The sequence below is a fragment of the Tamandua tetradactyla genome, chromosome 6, assembly GCF_023851605.1.
Source record: "Tamandua tetradactyla isolate mTamTet1 chromosome 6, mTamTet1.pri, whole genome shotgun sequence".
In the NCBI taxonomy this organism is placed as follows: Eukaryota; Metazoa; Chordata; class Mammalia; order Pilosa; family Myrmecophagidae; genus Tamandua; species Tamandua tetradactyla.
In genome coordinates this window covers 91,287,182-91,314,841 of record NC_135332.1, presented here as the reverse complement: position 1 = coordinate 91,314,841, position 27,660 = coordinate 91,287,182, and the positions used below count along the sequence as shown (strand labels likewise).

General features: G+C 39.7%; 1 long non-coding RNA gene across 2 annotated transcripts in view; it reads left to right on the top strand.

Annotated features, from left to right (window-relative positions):
• The first annotated feature begins 1,789 nt into the window (after window positions 1-1,789).
• The window catches only part of LOC143686213 (uncharacterized), a 38,341-nt gene continuing 12,470 nt past the window's right edge, over window positions 1,790-27,660 (top strand). The window contains exons 1-5 of one of the 2 annotated variants that reach the window (XR_013176968.1): window positions 1,790-2,240; window positions 2,531-2,678; window positions 16,163-16,321; window positions 21,007-21,103; window positions 26,273-26,458. This is a non-coding gene — a long non-coding RNA (uncharacterized LOC143686213). Of the gene's footprint in view, window positions 2,241-2,530; window positions 2,679-15,947; window positions 16,035-16,162; window positions 16,322-21,006; window positions 21,104-26,272; window positions 26,459-27,660 lie in introns of those variants that run through there. The other variant, XR_013176969.1, reaches the window with a different exon arrangement.

Sequence of the window (27,660 nt, the reverse complement as noted above, 5' to 3'; positions counted from 1 at the left end):
CCCGTCAACATTTTACTAGAGGCAAATATGTTTTGTGACACTGCTGCTTGGTCTAGAAGCTTACTAGGAAGGATCAGTAAACAAAAAGCTTGAACTGGGCACATTTTGCTGCACAGATCCTGGGCAGCAACTCCCACTGTGCTGTTCTGAAGCCTTTTGTGTCTTTGCCTTCATTTTCCCAACTGTTGCCACCAAGCCTTCCTGGTGATTTTCCCCATCGTGTCTCAGCGTGGGGAACAGATTCTCACACATTTGACACCTACTCAGAATGTATTGTGGTAAATCAAGGATTTTGGTGGTGGAAAAAAAAAAACCACAAGGATGAGAACTGGAGCTACTAGTTGGAGAGTTGACCAGGAAGCTTGCTAGAGTACCAAGGACCTAGAATTAAGCATGGCAATTGAAGGCATGAATTCTATAGACGAGCTCTGCCTTTCTACATTAAAAACAAACAAACAACAACAGCCAAAGTATTTGCCAATGTTGACAATTTGAATGGCTGAGCTTCTTCTAATCCTTATGGGGCAAGAATGATATTTTATTCTATTCCAAAAGCTATGTTATAATAAAAATCTCTGTGTATAATGAGCTTTAAAAAAGCCCTTTGTCTTCTGAAGAATGTGGACTCCTCCCCTTTCATTAAAAAACCCCAACCACAACCATTTACTGAGTAGATTCAAATTTCACCACTTGCCAGCCTGCTGCTTGCACCCAGTGCCCTGTTCTCAGTGGAACTCTCCCATCTGACTATTCTCTAGACCAAAGATCTCCAAATCTTTCTTATCAAAATTATTTTTCAGTAAAAACTGAGTTCTTCTATCAAAAACATATGTATTTATTCATTTTAAAGCATATGCAGGTACCATAGAATTATTATGTTTTGTGCATTGAACAATATGCATAGTAAAATACAATTTTGAAAAAGATAAGATAGAAAATATACATGAAAACAATTTCTAGAATTTTCTTCCCCTATGCCAGTTTATTCTCTTTCATTCTCCCTGGGGTACATCACCAGGTAAGGGCCATTTTGTTTCTCAGTGTGCCAAACGCCTAATCTACTACCTGATAACAAGCATGCTTTCAACAAATTTTGAATGAATAAATGATTCCAGTTCATCCCCTAAGGTAACGATAGCACCTTAGCTATCATAAAAGTAGTTAGTAGAGAACGTCTAACCTCTTCTCATGAGACTCTGACAACAGTATTTTTTTTCTAAATCTCTCACCATGCTTCTTTTTTTTTTTTTTCAGAATTAGGTAACAATATCTGAAATTTTCATTTTTGCTTTCTGAAATACTTGGGAGTCAACCCTGAACTGCACTATTTAGGACCATGGAAAGTGGTTTAAACTGATGCTCCCTGGTGGTGTGGCCTCGTGTAAACCAGATAACTTCTCTGGGCCTCAGTTTCTCCATCTGTGGAATGGGAATAGTAGCAGAATTTCCATCACAGGGTTGTTGTGAGAATAGAAGGAGACAGTGCCAGTAGAATGCAAGGGCTTAACAAGTGTTAGCTGCTATTGTGATGGCCAGCTCCATAGACAAAAACAGCACATAGGAGGTGCTGAATGCACCAGAAGTAAACCCTCACCTGTTGTGTGGGAAACACTCTCCAACCTGCTGTCTCAGGGAGGGCCCATTTTTAGGTAGCAATAAAAATTGCCCTATAAAGCCGGTAGTAGAAGAAGCAATAAAATCTTAGAGTCATTCACATGTAAGTTATAATTTGTTTTATTCGGAAAAATGAGCAAGCTTCAGAGTCCTCAGTGAAGTTGGTGAAAGCGGCAAGATGATGCAAGAAAATACTTGCGAATCTGGCACAAAAAGAAAATCAAGTTTACCTCCATGTGCTGTACTCATTGTTCTTCATGAAAGCATCAGAACAGAATGACAGACAAAGGCTGAAGGGAACGACTGCACTTGCTGAGGCTGGTGGAGGGTCCAGCTGGCATCTGAGCTCACAGCCGGCGCATCCCCCTGTAGCCCTCCAATGTCCTCTGAGTCCCCTCCTTCACCATGAGCATGCTCAGACAGGTGGTAGGAGGGGATATGCAGCAAGTGAGAGTGTCAGAATTGAATCAAGTATGGAAAAGAACATCTGGATCACGTTTTGTGTTATCTTTGTAACTGGCTATTCCTGAAAGTCACCTATTTTCTGGCCAGGAGTCTGGATTCCTTGAAGTTAAGGCAAAGGTACATGGAAGACGAAGAAGACAGATGTACCTCCCATGTAACAGGTAGGTTCTGTGCTCTCTGCTAAATTACCGCTAGTTCCCGTATAAGCCAGTGCTCATTTATCATCTCAGCAGCACTTCCCCAAATAGGAAGCTTTCTGTAAATCCTTATGCATTCTGATGTAACAAGGAATTTAACGCATGAGCCACAATGGAGTCAGGTAACCAAGGGTGGCTTTGAATCTCCAGGAGCAGAAATTCTGGGCAGCCCTTGTTTCCCAGCAGACAGGGAACAGGTAGATGTCTGGGAAAAGCACATGGCCTCTGTTATATTCTTATTTTATCTTGATCAGGACTCTTTCTTAAGGTGTGAGATACGCGTGCTTTTCCTCTCCTGTGAGGTGTGTTGAATGCCACCCAACTGCGTCTGATCCCGAGAGAGAAGCAAGCCTCCCTGGTTGCATGAGAATCCTCAGGCCGACCAGCAACAGCTCTTAGACGGTGAGTGCATTGAAAGTTTTGGCAGGTTGCATAGTAGAGTTAAACCCTGTGAACTAATTATCCACCCTAATGGGCAGGGCAGGGCTTCATGGGAAATGCATGATCCAAGGGTTGCTGTGAAGCCCTTTCAATAAGCAGGTTTCACAACCCTCGAGGAAGCTGAACCTCAGGAGACAGGCCTGGGAAAGCTGTGTGAGGAGGTCGGTGCTCGGGGTCAGGCTTTCCGTTCTGTGGGGCACAGCCAGGTGACTAAGTGGCCAGGCAGGTTCTTGCACCATGGAACACCCTGGGAAAGTTTCTCAGCTGCTGATAGGATGGGAAGCCTCGCAGCCCTCATTGCCTACATACATTGTGTGAAATGACATTTATTGGGGTTCATTCTTGATTAATTGCAGTGTATAAAAATAATGCACGTTTAATGTTGTTTAAAAGTTGAAAAAATACATAGATGGAAGCCCAACGAAATTCTGAAGTCCACTCTTTAATGTCGAGACCATTTTATTTTCTTTAGAATATTTGTATTTTTATTGAGAAGTGGGAGCAAAGGGGCTGAGAACGCAAGCCTTCTTAACAGTCTTTAAAGTAAGCAAATCATCAGGTCAGATTTTTTTATTTTAAAAAAAAGACCCTCGGGGCGGGGGGGCCCACAGTGTTTCAGCAAGCAGAGTTCTCGCCTACCATGCCAAAGACCTGGGTTCGAATTCTGGTGCCTGCCCATACCAAAAGAAAAAAAAAAGACCCTCAATCAAGGAATCTGAAACCTGAAAGAAAGCATGAAGGAGGATTCATTAGAAATTGATGCCACTTTGATTTTCTATGCTATGCCCACTGAGTTATCTTTTCCAAGACTCTTTATATAAAGAGGAAATACATTTAAGTTGGTTTGAATAGTACTTCAAAATACATTTGTCATGACTGACATAGGGTAGGGATGAGTTGGTAGGCAAGGGGTAGAGGGAGGGGGACATTGGCCAGTGCTGATCCCTGTGAGTGGTTTATGATTCATTACTCCCTAGCTTTCCCCAAAGTCGCTCAGTCTTCCTTATCAATTGGCCGATTGAAAAAGAAATAACCAAAAATCCCATTTTATCATTCTACAAATATTCATGGAGCACCTGCTGTGTGCCTAAAGCTGTGCTAGTGCCAAGATCAGCTGTGAGTAAGAAATAACCCATCTCCTCCCTAACAGGATACACGCCTCTTGTGGGAACGAAGCAAAGGATGCAGAGGTTCATTCCATTTGGAAAGAGAGATGTGTCCAAGTCCACACACAGTACCTTTGAATTCACCCAAAGTCCCCAGAATTTTGCATACTTAAAAAAAAAAAAGGTAATAGTCTGTGAAATAAAAACAAATAGATTTGGATTTGAATCCAGGAAATTCATCTTTGGGTCTAAGTTAAGAAAGTTGCCCCCTTTATATTAAATTTCCATTGACATTGGCTAGCTGTCACACTTTTGTTTCTAGAGTATCAGTAAAGAGGATTCTAAACGGGAGACACAGAAAAATATGTAATTTTTATTACTGAGCTCATAGAGAAAATCACTTTAGAACAAAAGCAAGTAGCATACTACAGATCAAGAAAGTGAACTCTCCTGGTAAACAGTGGAAATATTAATATTAAAACTATTAGTAAACAGCAGATACTTTTAAGCCAATATCAATGTCATCCTATGCTTTTTTAGAGGAATGAAAACAGGTTTAATCACTTAAAAATGACCTACTTGTCACTTTTATTTCTGCCAGCATATGCATCACAAAAAAAATCATATCAAATCTTAAATTAAGTACTCTAGAAAATTTTCTTTTAAAGACCTGCAATCCAGGTCTCCAAGTTTCACAATGAAAGCTAAGCAGTTAGAATTTAAGTTAGAAATATATTCCATCATCATCAATTTTATGACATATGTTCCTTTAGGTAAATAACTTTTAAAAACATTTTTAATGCATATGGTTGTCCTTAAAGCTGTACTGTGAGTCTGTTTGTTTTACAACAAATTGAATGCTACAAATTGAATATACCCAGCTTTGAAATTTTCCAGTCTTTCTGGTGGCTGACTCATGTTCAAGAAATAAAATTAGTTGTGTATGAAATATGTGTATATGACATAACTGCTAGCAGTTCCTGCAGCTATTCCCCATGTGGGTATTGCTGGTAAAAGCACCTTGACAATTTGCCCGTACATGGGGACAATTGCTTATAATCTGGGAATCCAAGAAGTTGGCTCTTGGGTTGATGTGTACAGCTCACTCAACACTTTCCCACATAACGTGGGAATCCCATAGGAGCAAGTCCCCAGCTTGGGATTTCTTTATGAATCATCTTCACATCTCAGCTCTGCCACACCCCTAAGATATCTTGCTGTTAGCAAAGTGCTTTTGTAACAAAGAGAGTACAGACATGAACTTTCCCTGGCCAGTTGGGTCCACATCTAATTGAGCAGCATGATACCCTTTAGTGATGGGCTCAGATTGAACTGTGGAAGTTCAAATAAGACCCAGACTGGCAAGTAGTGACTGAAATTCTGCCAACTTTCAAGTCTGATAATACACCGTTTTAAAACCTGCATGCCGTTATTATGAGATTCTCCCTTGTCTCCCATCTTAGTTTCCTACCTGCCAAAACAAATACCATACAATAGGTTGGTTTAAAGTATGGGAATTTGTTGTATCATGGTTCTGAGACTTAGAGACATCCAAAATCGAGGCGTCAGCAAGGTAATGCTTTCTCCCCTATGACTGGCATTCTAGGACTAGCTGTCCTTGGCTTTTGTGTCACTTGGCAATACGTGACTGTCTTCTCTTTTATCCAACTTTTTTCCATGGCTTTCCATAAAGAATTTAATTTGCTTGTAAGGACTTTAACCATGTTGGATTAAGGCCCACCTTCATTTGGTTTGTCATACCTTAAACTGATTGCATCTTCACAGGTCCTATTTACAAATGGGTAAATACTAAAGGACCAGAATTGGGACCTAAATATGCCTTTTGCAGGAGGACACTATTCCATCCCCAACACCGCATTGGAGCCAAGAATATGGTTTATCTAAGTGTGTTGGCATAGGTACCACGGCTATCCTGCCATTGCTCCAGTTGTGGCTGCTGGACCAAGGAGAGGTGCCTCTGACTGCACAGGTCCTGGGGGTGCCATGGTTCTCAGAAGTCTCACAGGGTACCTCCCCCACCCTTGACTTCAATTTACTCCAGGAGCGTTTCAGTTTCCTGGCTGCCAAAGCAAATACCATACAATGTGTCAGCTTAAACAACGGGACTTCAGCTGTGATTTTGAAGCTGTGGAAAATCCAGATCAAGGTATCATCTGGGCAAAGATTTTTTTTCCCAAAGACTGGCATTTTGGGGCTAACTGCCAGCAATCTTTGGTCCTTGGCTTTTTGACACATGGTAGGCTTTCTTGGCCTCTCCCTTCTCTTCTAATTCCACTGACCTTCTGGTTCTTGCTTCCCATGGCTTTCTCTCTGTCTGAATTTCATTTTCTTATAAAGGACTCCAATCACAGGATGAGGTCCCATCCTGACTGAGGGATGGGTCTACTTAATTGAAGTAACCTCATCAAAACGTCCTACTTACAATGGGTTCACACCCATAGGAATGGATTAAGTTTGAGAACATGTTTTTCTGGGGTGCATACAGCTCCAAACCAGCATACTGAGCGTTCACAGAAGGAAGAAATGAAATTGCTTAATTAAGTCTTCCATTAAAGCTATTTTCTTTCAGCTCTCTAAAAATAACCCACCTCTGATTTAAAGCCAAAATGAAGTCATTTCTCAGCATGACAATTAACTCGCTCCTCATTCTGTTTTGTCCTCTGCTGTTAAAGTGTTGGTTTTGATAATTGAGACCAAATGGGTAAAAAAAAAAAAAAAAAAAAGTCATTGTAAAACATAAAAATAGATAGCAAAGCAAGACTAAAGCCAAAACAAGAGCCTGGTCATCTGTTAGGTGGGGTTGAGGACACAGGTCTCAGAATTACGCTCTATGTGTGAATCTTGTAAGAGTACTTATGAAGCACTAGGAACGGTCTTGGGTGATTTTTAAGGCCAGCTCTGAACATGTCCTGAGTTGCCACTAATATGTGGGTCAACGGGCTGTGAGGAGAAAATCTCCAAGGGGACCCAAAGGTGACACTACAGGGAAGTAAGAGCAGTAGTGATACAACACAACTGTTTCAGGAGATAATTCTTTGTCCATGACTCCCCCTGCTTTGCCAACCATCCTACAGGAGACCAATGCACCGTCTTCTGCATTGTTTCAGGTGCTGAATTTATTAGTGGTAGTTAAATACAAACTTTTGTTTTCTTTGTGTCTACAAAGTTATCAGCTTTGCTACTTTCTTCAAGCTCTTTAAACCATCTTCTTTAAACCATCTTCTCACGATCTCTCTACTCCTTAAAATATAGAGTGGAAGATATTTTCCTGGGAATGAATACTGATCTGAGAATAGAATTCTAGTTGTAATTACCTGCCTAACTTTGGGCAAATCATGCTACTTCTCTTGGCTTCCATTTCTCATCTCTAAAGCAGGAGGTTAGACTAGACAAACGCTGATAAGGTTTCCCAGTTTCTCAATGGATGGTTTCTTTGGGGCTGTGACACCGTCACCTGTTTGTTTTTTCTGAAAAAACAAATAAACAAATTATGTAATTTTTAGACAGACTTGATGACTCAGAATCTTGAGGATGGAGTCTTGGGATCTGCATTTTTGACAAGCTTTCCTGCGATTTTTATGCACACTTGCATTACAGGGCCACTGTTCTACAGATTAGAATTGAGGATTCCTTGAACAAATCTCCTACATTCCCTTGAGTTCACTGCATTCCCTTTATTCTCTGGAATAGCTCCCACTCTCTTAAACCACTGTCAAAATGTGCCAATTCTAAATCAGAAATATACCCTTTTGGTTAAAAGGAGAATAATCAGTCCTTCTTATATGTAAAGAATTATATAAGATATTACAGACAGATTAACACCCAAGTTTATTCCTGTTGTCTCCAGAAACATTAAAAAAGACATACATTTCTTGGAAAATGTGGGCAATGACTCTAACTTTTCATGTCAGGAAAGAATACTTTGAACTTTTCTTTAAGACAATCTTTGCAGAAATTCTTTGCTATGAATAGGTAATACTGTTCTCCATCAATGTTCTACTTCTGAGAAAGCCATGCTCACTTACATGGTTCTTAATGAAGTTTAGGACTGCTATAATACCCCCTAGACTGAAAGAGAAACTGTGTTATTTGGAGAAACAAGTCCTAGAGTGGGCCTTGGGAGACCTCGAATTCTGCTACCGTCATGCCACACTGCCCTTGGAGGTTTCTGATTCTGCACCTTGATTTCCTTAGTAGAAAATTATGGGGAGACTCTATAGACAAGAACTCAACTGGCTGAGATTTAAAAAAAAAAAAAAAGAAACTTTTTACTTTAAAAATACTTTCAAACTTACAGGACATTTACAAAAATATTGCAAACGCCATTCAGAGAATTTCAACATTCCCCTATTCTCCCAGATACCCATATCCATCAATTTTAACATTTTGCCAATTTTCTGTGTCCTTCTATCTGTCTGTCTATCCATCCTTCCATCTATCCATATCAATAACTGTATATCATTTATCTATTTATCAATCATTTTTGAACACTTTAGTATAGATTGTATAGCTCATGCTCCTTGAATGCTTAATAGGGCCATGTACATTTCCTAAAAATAAGGATATTCACTTATGTAACAACTGTAAGTGCAGTTAGCAAATTAAAAAACTTGATATTGATATAAAGCTTACAGTTTTACAATCTGATCTTTTCATATGTCCCAGTAATGTCTCTTTGAGCTTTTTCTCTTCCTTTGCTAGATTCCATCCAAAGATGATGTATTGTATTTAATTGTCATTGTCTCTTTAGTTGCTCTTTCTTTTTGTTTGTTTGTTTAATTATGGGAACATTTATACAACATATAAACTGTCTTTTCTCAATCACTCTCAAGTACACCATTCAAATGGGATTAATCACATTCACAAAAATATTGTAGCAACCTCACACTTTCTATTACTAAAACTTTCTCATCTCCCCAAACAGAAACCCAGCCCTCACTGTACATTAACTAACCATTCTCTCTGACCTCCACCTCTGGCAAACTGCACTCTAATTTATGTCTCTGTGGGTTTGAATATTCCCTGATATTTTCTTTGCAGTTACCATGGGGCTTAAGTTAAATATCTTACATCTATAGCAAACTTGTTTGCTTTGATAGTAACTTAACTTCAACAGTGTACCCAAACTATGTTCCTGAAACTTTATGTAGTTCTTGTCACAAATTACATGCTTATACATTATGAGTCCAAAAACCACTGATATATAGTTACATTTTATGCATTCACCTTCTAGATCCTGTAGAAAGTAAAAAAGTGGAGTTGCAAGCCAAAAATACAGATCGAAGGTGGGACAGGATGTTAGTGTAGGAAAGTGTGGAATTTAGTTCATCCTCTAGGGCAGCTACTAACTAGCCAGGAACTTTCTGGAACAACTTTTTGGAGGACATCTGTGACTAGACACATTATAAACCAATCTGGAATGGATGAAAGGGCTGTTATTACACCACAGAATTGTAAGTAGTTTCCTTTTCTTGTGTTGTCTTTATCTGATTTTGTTATTAGAGTGATGTTAGTTTCATAAAATGAGTTAAGTAGTATTCCTTTTTCCTCAGTTTTTTTTGAAGAGTTTGAGCAGGATTGGCATTAGCTCTTTTTGAAATGTTTGATAAAATTCTCCTGTGAAGCCATCTGGTCCTGGGCTTTTTTGTGTGGGAGAAGACTTTTGATGGCTGATTGGATCTCTTTACTTGTAACTGGTTTGTTAAGATCTTCTATTTCTTCTTGAGTCAGGATAGGTAATTCGTGTGTTTCTAGGAATTTGTCCTTTTCATCTAAGTTGTCCAGTTTGTTGGTACCAGGCCTGGTTAAAACTTGGATTCTGGATTATATTTTGAAGGTAGAGTTCATTCCTGCCAGATCTCCAGGCTGGAAGCTCCTGAGATGGACCATTTACAAGCTCCAAGCACAGATAAACCAAAAACAAGTAGGAAGGGAATACTGAGGTTTCTCATGGCAAACAGGAGGTAGGGCTGACAAAACATAAAAATATAAAAACCCCAAAGATGGAGACTTTGGGAGTCAGCCCAGCTCAGAATATTGGAAAAGGACTGTGCTCCGAGGCACATAAAGCCAGATACCAACTCAGGCTTTTGACAGGCATACCTTGGGGGCTGAAGATAGGCTGGGAAAAGGTGTTTCTTTCTTCCTTCCTTTTTTTTTTTCTAATTATTCTAAATAGTCATTAGAGAAAGCCTCAGGCATTTTCAATTGTCAGTTTTGACCAGACATGGGCAGCATTAAGATATGTCTGAGAAACAAAGAAACAAGTCAAGTGAAGGTGATAATTCCCTAAAGCATTTATCTTTCCCAAGAAAAGGAGGACTGGGCCCAGTTCAAAGGGTGATTAACCTCAATCAGAGAATTCAGACCCCAAGCCCACCTTCTACCTCAGCCTCTGTCTCAACCGGGCCCCTGGCAGCCACAGGATCTGCTTAGAATTTAAAGGCATTGCACTTTACTCCATTGGGGATCTGTCAAGCTCCACCAGCTGGGAAGAATAGGAAAAACACAGAGCTTAGAGGCTTCACAGGAATCTCTAACTACTCACTGAGTCTCATCTCCAGGGAAATGTGATACTTATTACACCCTCCTCCTGAGACCTGGGCTTGTCTTGTCTGTGAAACTCTGACTGGGGTTGATGATATCTGGGGAGATGATCCTAAAAAAACAAACAAACAAACAAACAAAAAACAAGGTTCCATTTAGGCAAGGCAAGAACCAGAAAAACAAGAGCTGAAAAAATTCTCAACAGTTAAATAGCAGCTATGCTAGAAGTCTAGAATAAGTTGAACTGAACACCAAAAAACAAATAGAGAACAAACCATCCAGCAAGAAAACCCTAGGTAAAAGATTGAAAATGACCTCCAGAATAAAATAGCCAAGGAAATCAATGCTGAGACATCAGCAAAAATTTACAAGACATATTTGGAAAAATGAAGATATGGCCAAGTCATCCAAGCAAACAGACACTTCAAATAAGATACAGGAGCTGAAACAACTAATTTATGTTCAATCAAACATGTTGTATCCAGTCAAAAATCAAATCAACACATTGAGAAAGATATGGAAAAAGATGTGAAGGACATAAAGAAGACATGGGGCGACCATAAAGAAGAACTCAAAAGCTTGAGAAAACAAATGGCATAAGTTATGGGAATGAGAAGGACAAAAAAAAGATGTAAAACACAATGGAGAGTTACAACAACAGATTTGAAGAAAGCAGAAGAAAGGATTAGTGAACTAGAGGATAGAACATCTGAAATCCTATGCACAAAAGAACAGATAAGGAAAAGAAAGGAAAACATAAGCAGGGTCTCAGGGAATTAAATGACAACATGAATTACATGAATATATGTGTTATGGGTGTCCCAGAAAGAGAAGAGGAGGGAAAAGGGGCAGGAAGAAAATAGAAGAAATAATAATTGGAAATTCCCCATCTCTTAGGAAAGACACAAAATTACAGATCCAAGAAGCACAGCCTATCCAAAACAGAATAGATCTGCTTAGATCTACTCCAAGATACTTACTAATCAGATGGTCAAATGTCAGAGACAAGGAGAGAATTCTGAAAGCAGCAAGAGAAAAACAATCCACCATTCACAAGGGAAACTTGATAAAACTATATGTGTATTTCTGAGCAGCAACTGTGAAGACAATAAGGCAGTGGTGTGATGTATTTAATATTCTGAAAGAGAAACACTGCCAAAAAAGAATGCTTCACCTGGAGAAACTGTCTTACAAAAATGAGGGAGAGTTTAAAATATTCTCATACAAGCAGTCACTGACAGAGTTTGTTACTAAGAGACTGGCTCTACAAGACATACTAAAAGGAGATCTAGAGGGAGATAGAAAAAGACAGTAGAGAGACAGAGGTCTTGAAAAGAGTGAAGACATGAAGACTATCACTAAGGGTAAAAAGAGAAAACAAATAAGATATGACATATAAAATCCAAGATCAAAGGAAGAAGAAAGTACTGTCTTTACTGTAATAACATTAAATGTTAATAGATTAAAATCTCCAATCAAAAGACATAGTCTGGCAGAATGGATTAAAAAAGCAGGACTCACTATATGCTGTCTAAAAGAGACTCACTTTAGACCCACGTACAAAACCAAATTGAAAGTGAAAAGTTGGAAAAATATATTTCATGCAAGCAACAACTAGGAAAGAGTGGGGGTGACAACACTAATATCCAACAAATCAGACTTCAAATTTAAAACAATTAAAACAGACAAAGAAGGACACTGTGTATGAATAAAAGGAACAATTCATCAATAATACATTACAATCATAAATATTAGGCACTGAGCCAATGTGTCCCAAAATACATGAGGTACACACTGACAACAATGAAGGAAGAAGTAGACACACTCTACAATAATCAGTACACCATTCTCATCAATGGATGGAACATCTAGACCAAGGATCAATAAGGAAACAGAGATCTTGAATAATATAATTAATGAATTAGACTTAACAGACATTTACAGAACATTATACCCCACAACAGCAGCATACACAGTTTTCTCAAGTGCTAGTGGATCATTCTCCAGGATAGATCACATGCTGGGTCACAAAGCAAGTCAATAAATTTTAAAAAGATTGACCTTATACAACCCCAAAATGCAATAGGGCTGGTATTTATATTTACCTCCATCTTTACCTTACTGGAGATCTTTATTTCTTCATGCAGCTTCAATCCATTGTCATGTGCCTTATCCTTTCAACCTGCAGAACACTCCTTAACACCACTTTCAGGGCTGGTCTAGTGGTATCCTCAGCCTTTGTTTATCTAGGAATGTCTTAATCTCTCCTTAATTTTTGAATGAAGTTTTGCCAGATATAAAATTCTTGGTTGGCAATTTTTGGCTTTCAGCATTTTGAATATGTTGTCCCACAGCTGGCTTGCCTCCATGGTTTCCAAGGAGAAATCGGAACTTAATCTTATTGAGGTTCACAGCCAAGGGAAGCTGTTGAAGATGCCTGATGAAATGAGGAGAGAAAGCTAGCAGATGTCACCATGTGCCCTCCCAGCTGAGAGAGAAACCCTTAACTTCATCAGTCCTTTCTTTGGAGTTAAGGTATCTTTCCCTTGATACCTTAATTTGGACATTTTCATGGCCTTAGAACTGTAAACTCGAAACTCAATAGATTCCCTTTTTAAATGCCATTCCATTTCTGGTATATCACATTCCAACAGCATTTGCAAACTAGAACACCAGCCTTATACTATGAGAAAATAAATTCCCATTGTTTAGCCTGATTTGTTTCATGGTATTGCTTGAGCAGCCTAAGAAACTAAAAAACAGTAGTCTTCAGCTGTCATTGATTCCTTTTCATAATTCCCATCTCTATATTGATATCCCCTTAATGCTCATTTATTTTTTTCTTACTTTTTTTTTAGTTCCATGTCCATGTTTTCCTTTAGCTCTTTGAGCATATTTTGGAATACTTTTTTAAAGTCTTTGTCTGGTATGTCCCAAGTGTGATTCTTCTCATTGATGGTTTCAAATGCTTTAATCTTCTCCTTTGCCTAGGCAATCATTTCTTGTTTTGTTTTGGGGTGTTTTTTTTTGTATGGTTTGTGATCTTTTGTTAAAACCTGGACATTTTGGTATTTTATTGTGTTATTACCCAAATTTAAACTCTGAGTTAGCTGTTCCTTAAGTTTGTATCCAGCTACTATTATGACACAGCTTTCCCTGATTGCCCATAACTAATAAAAAAGAAAAACAAAACATTCCCCCCAGACTGTGCAGACTGACCTGTGCAACTGCTCTCCTTTAGGACTTGTCCATACAATGAATTTATAGAACAGCTCAAGGTCAGAGTGTAGGGGCCTCCCTGATCCTTTCTGTTCATACATCTTGCCTTCAGCATGTGTATGTGGCCCTGGGTTCTGAATGTCCCCTCTTCCCTAGGAAACAGTTCTTCAGAGTGCTAGTCACTGTACTGTATGTCTTATAGTCAACAATTCCCTGTCCCAGTCAGTACGAATTGACTACTCTCCCATTGTACTCTGTAGGATAGCTCCATTGGGCAAGTTCTAGGATGGTGAGTAACTCAGGCCATCACCAAACAGATGGTACCAGGCATACAGGTTCCCAGTATATGCAAAAGAGTTACTCTGCTTCTTCCAGACCTGGGACCAGAGATCTGTATTGGGAATGTGGACGGGCTTCATGGAAAGCCAGTGAAGGATGGGAAGAGGCCCTCCAGGGTACTACAGGTCCCTACTGTTTTTTTTTTTTAACTTTTTTTAATTAATTAAAAAAATTAACAAACAAAACATTTAGATATCATTCCATTCTGCATATACAATCAGTAATTCTTAATATCATCACATAGTTGCATATTCATCATTTCTTAGTACATTTGCATCGATTTAGAAAAAGAAATAAAAAGACAACAGCAAAAGAAATAAAATGATAATAGAGAAAAAAAAGACTATACATACCATACCCCTTATCCCTCGCTTTCATTTACCATTATTTCAAACTGAATTTATTTTAACATTTGTTCCCCCTATTATTTATTTTTATTCCATATGTTCTACTCTTCTGTTGATATAGTAGCTAAAGGGAGCATCAGACATAAGGTTTTCACATTCACAGAGTCTCATTGTGAAAGCTATATCATTGTTCAATCATCATCAAGAAACATGGCTACTGGAACACAGCACTACATTTTCAGGCAATTCCCTCCAGCCTCTCCACTACATCTTGAACAACAAGGTGATATCTACTTAATGCGTAAGAATAACCTCCAGGATAACCTCTCGACTCTGTTTGGAATCTCTCAGCCATTGACACTTTGTCTCATTTTACTCTTCCCCCTTTTGGTCAAGAAGTTTTTCTCAATCCCTTGATGTTAATTCTCAGCTCATTCTAGGGTTTTTCTCAGTCCCTTGATGCTGAGTCTCAGCTCATTCCAGGATCTCTGTCCCACGTTGCCAGGAAGGTCCACACCCCTGAGAGTCATGTCCCACGCAGAGAGGGGCCTACTGTTTTTAAGTAGACTTTCTCTTTATTTTGCACTTGCACTGTTACTGCAGTTCTTTAGCTGTTTTCTGGAGCTTTAAGAAAGATGTTTCTGCTAGTTCTTGCTGGTTGTTCAAAGTGTCTACTGGGGGGATAAAGCCCTGAGATGTCTCACCCCACCTTCTTGATCCTAGAGGGGCCCCTGGCTGGGATTTTTAATATTCAAACAAAGGAACCCTTTCTGATGTCATATCTCCTATGGTAGTCAGATTTCTAGCACACAAGCAATATTTTTTTTAAGTTCCATGGAAAGTAAGATCATTTCTCTGGAAGACTGAGTAAGTGCTGTGAAGAAGGTCTTGTGAGGAAATCCTTTCAATAAGCAATAGTCAAGGAAGCATGGAAATGAGCCCTCTGCAGATGATTCTGTACAGAAAGGCATTCTCTTCCCTTCTCAGGAAAGTAGAGGTTGGGTAGTTTACTCAGCCCCTAACTTTGCTACTGTTTAATTCAATTCAGTAAATGTTTTGCAGAACCAATCTGAAGTCCATGCCCTCTGAAATCCAGACTCTAGGGGGGCCCCATGATCCCTCCCTCTTGATTTTCATGTCTTTGGGTTATACCTTCTCCTTGAGCATGGGTAGGACCTGTGACTTGCTTCAACCCAACAATATATGGCAAAAGATATGGGATATCACATTTGTGATCATATTACATTATATGACTCCATCTGGCATGTTTAGAAAGTCCATGAGACAAGTTGCTGAAAGTTGCCCAGAGTTGCTGAGGGCAGCTGGGAGAAGCTGAGGGCACCTCTAGGAAAACATGGTACCTCTAGATGCTAGGGACAACTCTAGGAGCTGAAGGACACTTCCAGAAGCTAGGGACACCTTAAGGAGCTGCAGGAAGCCTGGAGGAGCTGTGGGAACTTTTAAGAGTTGATAGTACTTCTAGAAGCTGAGGGCATATCTAGGAGCTGAAGGAACCTTTAGGAGCTGGGGGTGCCTCTGGGAGCTGAGAGTGCTTCTAGATATTAAGGGTGCCTCTAGGCGCTATGGTAGTTCTCTGACCAACAGCCAACAGAAAGCTGAAGCTCTCAGTCTCCCATCATAAAGGGAAAGAATGCTGCCAAAGGTCATGTGAGTGGGAAGTGGCTCCTATGAGACTCCAGCCCTGGCTAAGATTCTCATTCCAGAGAACCCACAGAACTGTGAGCTAATAAATCAGTGCTGTTTTAAGACACTAAGTATAGTATGCAGCAGAGGAAACTAGTTCATCTTCTGCTTTAAAGAAGAGGTGTCTGTTCATTCATTGATTGTTTTTCATTCTGTAAATTAGGTTTGCCATCTGATTCATGAAATTTGCCTTGGTTCAAAGTGTCAATTACAAACAAAATACTTGACTTCCTGTAGTTCAAATCAACCCATATGATAGAAATACAGAGGAAATATTGTGAGAATCTACAAAGTCTACAGGCAAAGACTTGGACTTTAGAAGGTAAGTGCTTTCCCATCCAAGAGGGAAGTGTACAGGGATTTTGGGAAAACTTGGAAGTATAGTCGAAATTGAGTTTTTAAAAGGGGGTTATGGGATGGCCACAGTGGCTCAGCAGGCAGAGTTCTAGCCCGCCATTCTGGAGACCCAGATTTGATTCCCAGTGCCTGCTCGTGCAAAAAAAAAAAGGGGGGGGGGCAGAATTATGATTGATGGATATACAAAATTTTATTTTTTCCTGTCTCTGCTTTTAATCATAATCTATTGCAAAGGATTGGCAGACTATGACCTGCAGATCAAATCTGGCCAAACTTTGTTCAGAAATAAAATTTCATCAGAGCACATCCATGCCTATCATTTGTATATTGTGGATGGCTGCTATTTTACCACATGGGCAGAGCTGAGTAGTTCTAACAGAGAGCATATGGCCCATAAGGCCTAATAATTTACTCTTTGACCCTGTACAGAAAAGGACTCCTGACCCCTGATTTATTGATTCTTCCTTTCCCTTATCTTTCCAAAATCTATGTCATAGTTCCTAACTTTCTGGTCTCTTCCAGTTAGTAAATCTCAGCCCAACTTAAAAGTTCAATCTTAGACTCAATTTAAATCTCAGCTTCTCATCTCTACATAGCACAGGCTTGAGCAACACCCTGACTTCTTGGAGTGGAGAAGAGGGAAAACTTTTCCCCTGAGTTGCTCTGAAACACTGCCTTCCTCTTTCTTTTCAAGAAAAATTTCCTTCAGTTTATTGGCATGATAGAGATGTTGAAGGAATGAGGCTAGGGTCTCTTTATTTATCTGACTACATCAGTCTGCTTCACAGACTAATGCTGATTAGTTTCCGTAGACTCTCTGCACTTGCTTTCTAAGTGTTGTCTCTCTGGGTGGTGCAGGGGGGTTCTCTGGAGGACTCTGCACAACCCTGTGATATGAATGTTTCTGCTGCCTCTTGCCTTGCTCCACCCAGCTCTCAGCACCAGAACTGCTCACAGGATTTCCTTGCCCAGAGTCCATGCCCTTGGGCTCAAGGACAGCGACCTTTTCTAAAATCTATTTGAGACTCTAAACTGAGAGCATATGGATTATTTCTCCACTGACCCCTCCCTGTCCACCACTACTTTTTCCCAACTCAACGAAAGGAAAATATCAGCAAAACTTTTGCCTAAGCAGCCATCTAACAGGGAAGTGGAATGGCAGTCTTAAGCTTCTTGCAAGACCCCCAAACCCAATTGGGGATTTTCTGTGCTAGTTCCCCCAGTTCATTAGTCTACTTGTCTTTGATGACACGAAGAAGGTGTCATGGAAAGAAGAGAAAATAACCTCTCACCGTAAGAGCCACCCTCTCCTTGTGACCACTTTCTTATATCTCTCTCCCCGCCAACATCCACCTCAAACATTTTATATCCATGAGGAGAGAAGAGGGTAGTATATGCCGGTGGTGGTTGGAGGGGTGGTTCTGCCCCCTGTTAATAACAATGATTGTGTCTGGTCTATTTCAGTGTCTTCCTCTGTTTAGACTACAGTAGCTAATTAATGGGCTTTAGTGCCTATTCAACAACCAGTTACAGGAAGGGTCAAAAGGAAGGGCTTGAAATACTACAGCAAGGATTCAGACAACTTGAACGTGTATCAGATAAAGAGATTTGGGGATTAAATCAAAGAGGATTTTGTTATCCAGGAGCTCAGCCCATTAGCAATTTAGATAACCCTGGAGCAGGGTTTCTCAGCCTTGGCATTACTGACAATTTGGGTTGGATAACTATAGATTGTAGAAGGCTATCCAGTGCAATGTTGGATGTTTAGCAACATCCTTAGTTTCTTCTCACTAGATGCCAGTAGCAACTCCGTCCCTAGCTGTGACAACCAAATGTCGCCAAATGTCCCTGGGATGTGGCTGAAGGACGATGGTTGAAAACCCACAGTGAAGGGACTGGCCAACCAGCCAACATCAGTTGGACTATGTTGTAAGAAGGAGGATTGTTGGCTTATTTATTCTTACTTTTCCTTTAAAGGACACTTTCATGGAATCAAAATCTTAATTCTTTAAAAAATGAAAAATTGTCTGAAAATTGTGACCTTAACAGAAAAGCTGGATTTATAGGTAGCAATAATAATGCCACTTTAGTTCTTTCTGTGGGTTCATGCATCTCTTCTAGCAGAAACTAAATTTAACAATTGGGTTTTTTTTTTTTTTTTTTTTAATTTTTTTATTAATCAAAAAAAAGAAAAGAAATTAACACAACATTTAGAAATCATTCCATTCTACAAATGCACTCAGTAATTCTTAGTATCATCACATAGATGTATGATCATCATTTCTTAGTACATTTGCATCGATTTAGGAAAAGAACTAGCAAAACAGCAGAAAAAGATATAGAATGTTAATATAGAGAAGAGAATTAAAATAATAATACTAATTATATATATATATATATATATATATATATATAAAGGAAAAAGAAAAAAACAAAAACAAAAGATACAAACACACAAACAAACAAACAAAAAACCATATTTCAGGTGCAGCTTCATTCAGTGTTCCAACATAGTTACATTACACTTAGGTATTATTGTGCTGTCCATTTTTGAGTTTTTGTATCTAGTCCTGTTGCACAGTCTGTATCCCTTCAGCTCCAATTACCCATTATCTTACCCTGTTTCTAACTCCTGCTGGTCTCTGTTACCAATGATATATTCCAAGTTGATTCTCGAATGTCGGTTCACATCAGTGGGACCTTACAGTATTTGTCCTTTAGTTTTGGGCTAGACTCACTCAGCATAATGTTCTCTAGGTCCATCCATGTTATTACATGCTTCATAAGTTTAGTCTGTCTTAAAGCTGCATAATATTCCATCGTAGGTATACGCCACAGTTTGTTTAGCCACTCGTCTGTTGATGAACATTTTGGCTGTTTCCATCTCTTTGCAATTGTAGATAATGCTGCTATAAACTCTGGTGTGCAAATGTCCGTCTGTGTCTTTGCCCTTAAGTCCCTTGAGTAGATACCTAGCAGTGGTATTGCTGGGTCGTAATCCATTCTGCCATTCTATGTCTTTTGATTGGGAAATTCAGTTCATTAACTTTTAGTATTATTACTGTTTGGATAATATTTTCCTCTACCATTTTGGCTTTTGTATTATATATATCATATCTGATTTTCCTTCTTTCTACACTTTACTCCATACCTCTCTCTTCTGTCTTTTCGTATCTGACTCTAGTGCTCCCTTTAGTATTTCTTGCAGAGCTGGTCTCTTGGTCACAAATTCTCTCAGTGACTTTTTGTCTATAAATGTTTTAATTTCTCCTTCATTTTTGAAGGATAATTTTGCTGGATATAGGAGTCTTGGTTGGCAGTTTTTCTCTTTTAGTAATTTAAATGTATCATCCCACTGTCTTCTAGCTTCCATGGTTTCTGCTGAGAAATCTACACATAGTCTTATTGGGTTTCCCTTGTATGTGACAGATTGTTTTTCTCTTGCTGCTTTCAAGATCCTCTCTTTCTCTTTGACCTCTGACATTCTAACTAGTAAGTGTCTTGGAGAACGCCTATTTGGGTCTATTCTCTTTGGGGTGCGCTGCACTTCTTGGATCTGTAAATTTAGGTCTTTCATAAGAGTTGGGAAATTTTCAGTGATAATTTCTTCCATTAGTTGTTCTCCTCCTTTTCCCTTCTCTTCTCCTTCTGGGACACCCACAACACGTATATTTGTGCGCTTCATATTGTCATTCAGTTCCCTGATCCCCTGCTCAAGTTTTTCCATTCTTTTCCCTATAGTTTCTCTTTCTTTTTGGAATTCAGATGTTCCATCCTCCAGTTCACTAATTGTAGCTTCTGCCTCTTTAGATCTACCATTGTAGGTATCCATTGTTTTTTCCATTTTTTCTTCTTTGTCCTTCACTCCCATAAGTTCTGTGATTTGTTTTTTCAGATTTTCTATTTCTTCTTTTTGCTCAGCCCATGTCTTCTTCATGTCCTCCCTCAATTTATTGATTTGGTTTTTGAAGAATTTTTCCATTTCTGTTCGTATATTCAGCATTAGTTGTCTCAGCTCCTGTATCTCATTTGAACTATTGGTTTGTTCCTTTGACTGGGCCATATCTTCAATTTTCCGAGCGTCATCCATTATTTTCTGCTGATGTCTGGGCATTTGATCAGATTTCTCTGGGTGTGTTACCCAGCTGGTTGAAAGCTTTTTCTGTGAAATCTCTGGACTCTGTTTTTCTTTTCCTGCCCAGTAGGTGGCGCTTGTGGCGCTCGTCTGTCTGCACCGCATTCGGCCTGGGAAACCGCGCGTGGAGGTGGGGGTCGCTGGCCGCCGCGGCTTGGGAGAGTGCCGGTCCTAATTGCCCAGCTGGCCCGAAACGCCAAGCGTGACGGGAAGGCCCCGCTATCCAACGTTCCCAGTCAGGCCGGGGAGCCACGTGCGTGGAGGGGACCCCAGTCGCCAGCCGCCCCGGCCGGGAAAACGCGCGCCCCTCGGGTATCTCACCGCAGCAGATTCTCCCTGCCCGTTCAGCTGTTCCAGAATGGGGTACGCTGTCTTTTTGGTCTCTGTCGTGACTCCGGGAGCTGTTTCGTATTGTTTCTGTTTCTTTAGTTGCTTTTCTGGAGGAGGAACTAAGACCCGCGCGTCTTACTAAGCCGCCATCTTCTCCGGAAGTCAACAATTGGTTTTTTAACCAGAACACCATCCAGTAGGAGAGGGAAGGAAAACTTTCTACCATATGCCAGACCCTGTGCCAGCCAACTTTACATATGTTATCCCGCTTCCTCCTGAAAGGTAGGTTAAATTTTGCTTTCTTTTCAGAACATTGAAACACGGCTAAGAAATATTAAGTTACTTAAACCCAAGGTCACACATCTAGTGATAAGAAATGAAACTCAAATAAATCTAAGGGTAAATTTGTAAAGTTCAGGGAACCCGAAACGTCACAGTCTTACCTTTTTCATGGTCAAAAACATCTGTTTTCATGATGGTGCATATGGCCCTCTTGCCCAAGGCCCCTTGGCCATGGGTTCTCTACCTCACCAGTAACTCTACCCTGGTTATGTGAAATCTTGCTAGTAGGTTATGGAAATATTTCTAATTTCCACTCACTATGGGTCTTAAGAACAACATAGCTGCCTCTGTAAATTTGGAAGCTAAACCAGATGACTTCTGTGGACCCATCCAGTTTCAACACCCTACTTGTGATTCAATTTTAGAATGTTATAGGTCTTGACATTGTGTCTGATGCATTAGGCTTTTGTTACATTGTTCACCAGTCTTTTAGGTCCAGATTGACACTTCTTGACCAACACATCTCAATTCAGTCAATCAGTTCTTGGCTGTTGGACTTCCATGAGATGACATGCTTATGTCTATGTTTCCATCTCTTGAATTAGCTGTCAGCCACCTCTGCTCAGAACAATCAATGGCTCACACTGAGCAAGCACTACTCTGCACATAGGTAACCATCTTACAACTTTTTCATCTTAAAAATTAATATATATATTATATATTCACATACCATAATTGGTATGTAATTGTCCAACGTGTACAGTCATCCATAATATCATCATATGGCTGTGCATTTACCATCACAATTGACTCTTTTTCCTTTTTTTGTGAAAAATAACATATATACAAAAAAGCAGTAAATTTTAAAGCACATTGCAACAATTTCAGAGTTTGATATGAGTTACACTTTCACAATTTTAGGCTTTTAGTTCTAGCTGCTCTAAGATACTGGAGACTACAAGAAATATCAATACAATGATTCAGCACTCATACTCATTTGTTAAACCCTACCTTCTCTGTATAACTCCACCATCACTCTTGATCTCTTATCCCACTCTTTAGGGGCATTTGGGCTATGCCCATTCTATATTCTACAACTTTTAACCTATCTCACTTGTAATTATAGAACAGAGTGAAAAGAGAGGGCAAGAATAGTTTTCAAACTTGTTTGCTTGTTTATTTTCTATAAACAAAGAACTCTTCACGTAAAATTTAAGGAGAAACCCAAAGTATTAAACATATAAAAACAGAACTGCTTTAACTTAAAGTTTTTGAGGAACTACAGTCTCACTTAGCCATCCAAGAAATTCTCTTACTATACTAGAAGTACTAAAAGAATTCCTTGGGGCTGAAATGAAGGGACAGTAGAAAGTAAATCAAATGCACATGAAAAAATAAAGAACATTGGAAAAGGTAACTACATACGTAAATATAGAAGACAGTGTAAATATATCATCACTTGTAACATGCTAATTTAAAATATAATTGCATAAATCAATAATAATACAAAGGATGGGAGGAAACAGAGTTATATTGGAAGAAAAAATGTGTATTTTATTGAAATTAAGTTGATATTAATCTGAAATAGATGGTTTTAAATTAATAATTAGGGCATCCACAAAGAAAACACCCTCAAAAATATGCAGTAAAAGAAGTGGCAAGGAATTAAATTGGTGCACATGAAAATAACTATTTAACAAAAAAATAACAAAAAGCCAAAACACATACAGAAAATAAATAGCAAAATAGCAGGTGTAAATTCTACCTTTTCATTAACTGTATTCAATATAAGTTGATTAAACATTCCAATTAAAAGACAGACTGACATAATTGATTATACAAAACATGAACCAACTATATTCTGTCTAGAAGAAACTCACTTTAGATTCAAAGATGCCAATTGTTTGAAAGTAAAAGCACAGAAAAAGATGTGCCATAGGAACTGTAATAAAAAGAGAGCTGGAAATGCCATGCTAATATCAGACAAAGTAGAACTTAAGACAAAAGTATTTACTAGAGAAAAAGAAGAATATTTTATGATGATAGAAGGGTCAAACCATCAGAAAGATGTAACACTTATAAACGTATGTGCACCTAATAACAGAGACTCAAAATGCATGAAGAAAAAATTAAAAGAGAAATACACAATTCAAAAATAATGACTAAAGATTTCGACATCTCACTTTCAAGAATAGATACAACAACTAAGTGGAAAATCAGCAAGAAAAGACTTGAATCAAACTATAAATTGACTAGACCAAATAAACATCTATAGAAAACTCCAGTCAACATCAGTAGATTACACATATTTCTCCTGTCCCCATAGACTATTCTCCAGTAGACACCATATGTTAGAATTAAATTTAGAATGGTTAAAATTTTAAAACAAGCCTCAATAAATTTAGAATGGCTAAAATTATACAAAATATGTTCTCTGATGAAAATGAAGTTAAAATAGAAATAAATAGAACAAAGTTCAGGAAATCTACAAATATGTGGAAATTAAACAGAAAAACTGCTGAAGAGTGAATGGCTTAAAGAAGAAATCACAAGAAAAACTAGAAAATACTTTAAGATGAATGAGAATGAAAACATATGGGATGCAGCTAAAGCAATGCTCAGAGGAAAATGTATAACTGTAAACACCTATATTAAAAAAGAAAGATCTCAAATCAATAATCCAACATATGAAGCTAAGAAAACAAAGATCAAACTAAATTCTGAGCAAGCAAAAGGCAGGGGAAATTTTAAATTCGAACAAAAATAAATTGTGATGGATTGAACTTTGGAGCCCAGTTTGGACATGTTCATGTGAGCTCTTTGCCATGATTTTTTGACCCTGCTGACTCACATAGCCCCAAGGTCCCCAGCAGATCCATAAAGGCCACACAGACACATGCACACGCACACACACACACACACAGTCTCTACCACCACTGTGGCTGCAAGTGCTGGACTTTCGTTGGGGCTCCTTCTTGGACCCTCCAGTCCCACTGGACTCCCCAGCCCATGCCCAGACTGGGGAGGGCCAAACTGCTGTCACTCAGCCCCTCTCTCTGAGGCTCATCATGGGTGTGCTTCCCCACCTGAAGTCTCTGGATTCGCCATGTCCTCCATGTTCACTTGCCCCTCCCTTTACTCTGTAAATGGATACTTCTGAGTTCTTAGAACATGCTATGCCTTTTGCTTGGATATGGTGGTGGGCAGGACAGATGCCCAGGGCTTTCAGTCTCATGGTTGGCACAAAGCAGTGGGGCCCAGGTAGGACAGGCATGTTTGGGAATGGCAGAGTGCCCAAAACAGGCCCAGAGATGGGGCTAGTGACCTCTCCTGAGGGGTCAGGTTTGTTTCACCAAGGAGATGGCAAGGCCTCATGGATTCTGAAATCTGACAGAAGGGCAGGTCCTCAAGGAGGAAATTCAGTATCGGCTGGCATTGCAAGTGCTTGAGAAGAGTCTGAGAACTGGGTTGGAGGGGTCTCAGAGCCCCAAACTCCAACCTCTTCTTGTCACTCATAACTGACAGCCTTATTAGCCTACCTTTGCCTTAGGATTAGTGCCAACATCTTTACCCTGGTCTTCACAACCCCACTGTCTCCTCCTAGCATCCTCCCTGCCTTCTGTACCTGCCAGGGGCCCTCTTTACTCGCAAGGCTGATCTGTGTATGAGGCCCCTCCCCTTCACCTCAGGGCTGGCGCCTGTCCCTTGCCTAAGCCAGCGTTCCCTGATGTCCTTCCATGGGAGCCCCTGCCAACAACCTCTCTCCGTGCTCTACCTTTCCCCCAGGGAAAATCTCTGTGTTTACTTTCCCCTCAGTGGGTCAGCTCTGCATCCAGCACTCTGTATGTTTTAGGAATGAATGACTAGGTGGCAAGAGGAAGCCTGGATAGATTTGAGGCCTAGTCTCCATTTCACACTCAGACGACATAATGCAGGGTACATGGTGAGGCTGGGGGCCAAGCAGGAGGAGGTCACTTACCTGTGGGAAGTTCCCTGGCTCATACCACCATGCTGAGCTGTTGTGAACATGAAACCTTTGGGATTCTGGGCTTCGCAAGTGGAGAGAAGGCCAAAGATTTATATCTGTGAATAGCATTATCAACAGAAACAATGTTCAATAAGAAACCAAGTCCTGCTGTAGGAGCAAAGCATGAAGAGGAAGGAAGGAAGGAAGGGGGGAGGGAGGGAGGGAAGGAGGGGGGGAAGGGAAGGAAGGAAGGAGAGAAGGAGGGAAGGAGCAAAGAAGGAAGGAAGGAGGGAAGGAGGGAGGGAGGGAGGGAGCGAGGGAGAGAAGGAAGGAGGGAGGGAGGAAGGAAAGAAAGAAAGAGAGAAAGAGAGAGAAAGAAAGAAAGAGAGAAAGAAAGAGAGAAAGAAAGAGAAAGAGAGAAAGAAAGAGAAAGAAAGAAAGAAAGAAAGAAAGAAAGAAAGAAAGAAAGAAAGAAAGAAAGAAAGAAAGAAAGAAAGAAAGAAAGAAAGAAAGAAAGAAAGAAAGAAAGAGAAAGAAAGAAAGGGAAAAAGATTGTCTTTAATTTGTGTGACTATATCTACAACAGGGTAGCCAAGTTAATATAGAAAAGTGTGGGCTATTCAGTAATTTAAATTTTCCTTTAGATAAGCACCTTTTGAACACCTGATGTATAAAGTACCAACTGAGGCCCTGGGATTGAGGCATAGTCTCTGCCCAGGCACAGCTTCTGTCCATCAGCAAGAGACAGTGACACTGAAGAAGTAATTACTTAATCACGATTGTGCTGATTGCAACTACCTACAAGTGGAAACCCAAATGCTCAATGTATTCTAAAGCTTTGCCAAAATATGCCTTGGTTTTCTGATCAGTAAAATAAGTTTGACCATTTCCCTGAGGGATGCTGATGAGTTTCAAAAATGAGTACCTACATCACGTGGACCAGTCACTGTGAAATCGTGCTACCATGAAAGAGCTAAATGTGGCGAGCATTTCTTTTTTCAGATCATCTTCAGTCGTGAATATATTTTGTAAATTTTTATTGGCAAACTCAACTCTCAAACATTGATAATGAATATTCAATGTTTAACTAATAAACTAGTAATAAACTAATTGTAAGAGGTAGACCTGTTGGATCTGGTGCATAACGGTGCTTATTAAGCAGTTTGCAGGTGCTCATTAAGCTGTTTATTCTACCTCACTAGATGACTTTTGTTGAAGAACTTCATGGGAGAAGGTCTAGTCTGAGAGTATTTGCTGGAGAAAGCTGTGAGATCACCACTGAAGCCAGGGATCTGGGGGCCAGGAACTCACTCCCCTGAATTTAATGTCCTACTTACAAGCTACCTGCTTCCTTCAGTTCAGCACACCAACACTTATGGATCTTACAGGTAAACAAAGTCACAAGGCATGGAATGGAAACCACATTCTCCTAAAATATGCCAGGAATTTGTTTTCATGTAAGGCAATTCCTAACTTTAAAATAACAGCTTGAGCTCTCAGGAGGCAAAAAAAAAAAAAAAAAAAAAAAGATTTGAACAAATTCAAGGGATGATAAATTACAGATGTCCTTCACGTTGGTATCACCACCTCATGCTTTGTTAGATGGTAAAATGATCTACAGCTCCTTCTGTGTTGTGGATTTTTAAAGATAAGTTTGCTGTACATCAGCTACTGCTTTAGTTCAGCTCATTCTACCTACTGTAAGTATTTATAAGATAAGGGAAAGACCCCTGCCCACCTTCTTCAAACTGCTGGTTCCCATCACTGCTGTCTCTTTGGTATGTAGGCGGAAGATCTGATTTCATATGTGTTAGAAATACAAAAAGATAGTGGGAGACCTTCTCTTAAAAAAAACCTAGAGATTCCTCCTGTGTGCCAGTTTGAATCTCTTGTGGACCCCAGAAAAGCCATATCCTTTAATCCTCATTTGATATTGCTGGGTGGGAGCTTTTTGATTATCCATGGAAATGTGACCCACCCAATTGTGGGTGGTAATTTTTGATTAGATGGTTTCCATGGAGATGTGTCTCCACCCATTCAATCTGGGGTTGTTTATTGGAGCCTTTTAAGAAGGAACCATTTTGGAAGAAGCTTTAGAGTCCATATAGCCAGAGACCTTTGGAGATGAAGAACAAAAATGCCCCTGGGGGAGCTTTGTGAAACAAGAATCCTGGAGAGAAAGCTAGCAGATGTCCCCATGTTTGCCATGTGCTTTTCCAGTTGAGAGAGAAAACCTGAATGTCATTGGCCTTCTTGAACAAAACTATCTTTCCCTGGATGCCTCAAATTGGACATTTCTATAGCTTTGCTTTAATTTGGACATTTTCACAGCTTTAGAACATGTAAACTTGCAACTTAATAAATTCCCCTTCTTAAAAGCCATTCCATTTCTGGTATATTGCATTCCAGCAGCTTGCCAACTAAAACATCCTCTATGTGTCCTCCCTTTTTTATGGGTTAGGAAGTGAAGGTTTAGTTGACCATTGGCCAGTGGACAATTCCAGGAGCACATGTAAAGTGGTGGCTGGTGTCTACGTGGGGTGAATGACGGCCTCCAAAAGATGTGTCTAAGCCCTAATCCCTGGAACCC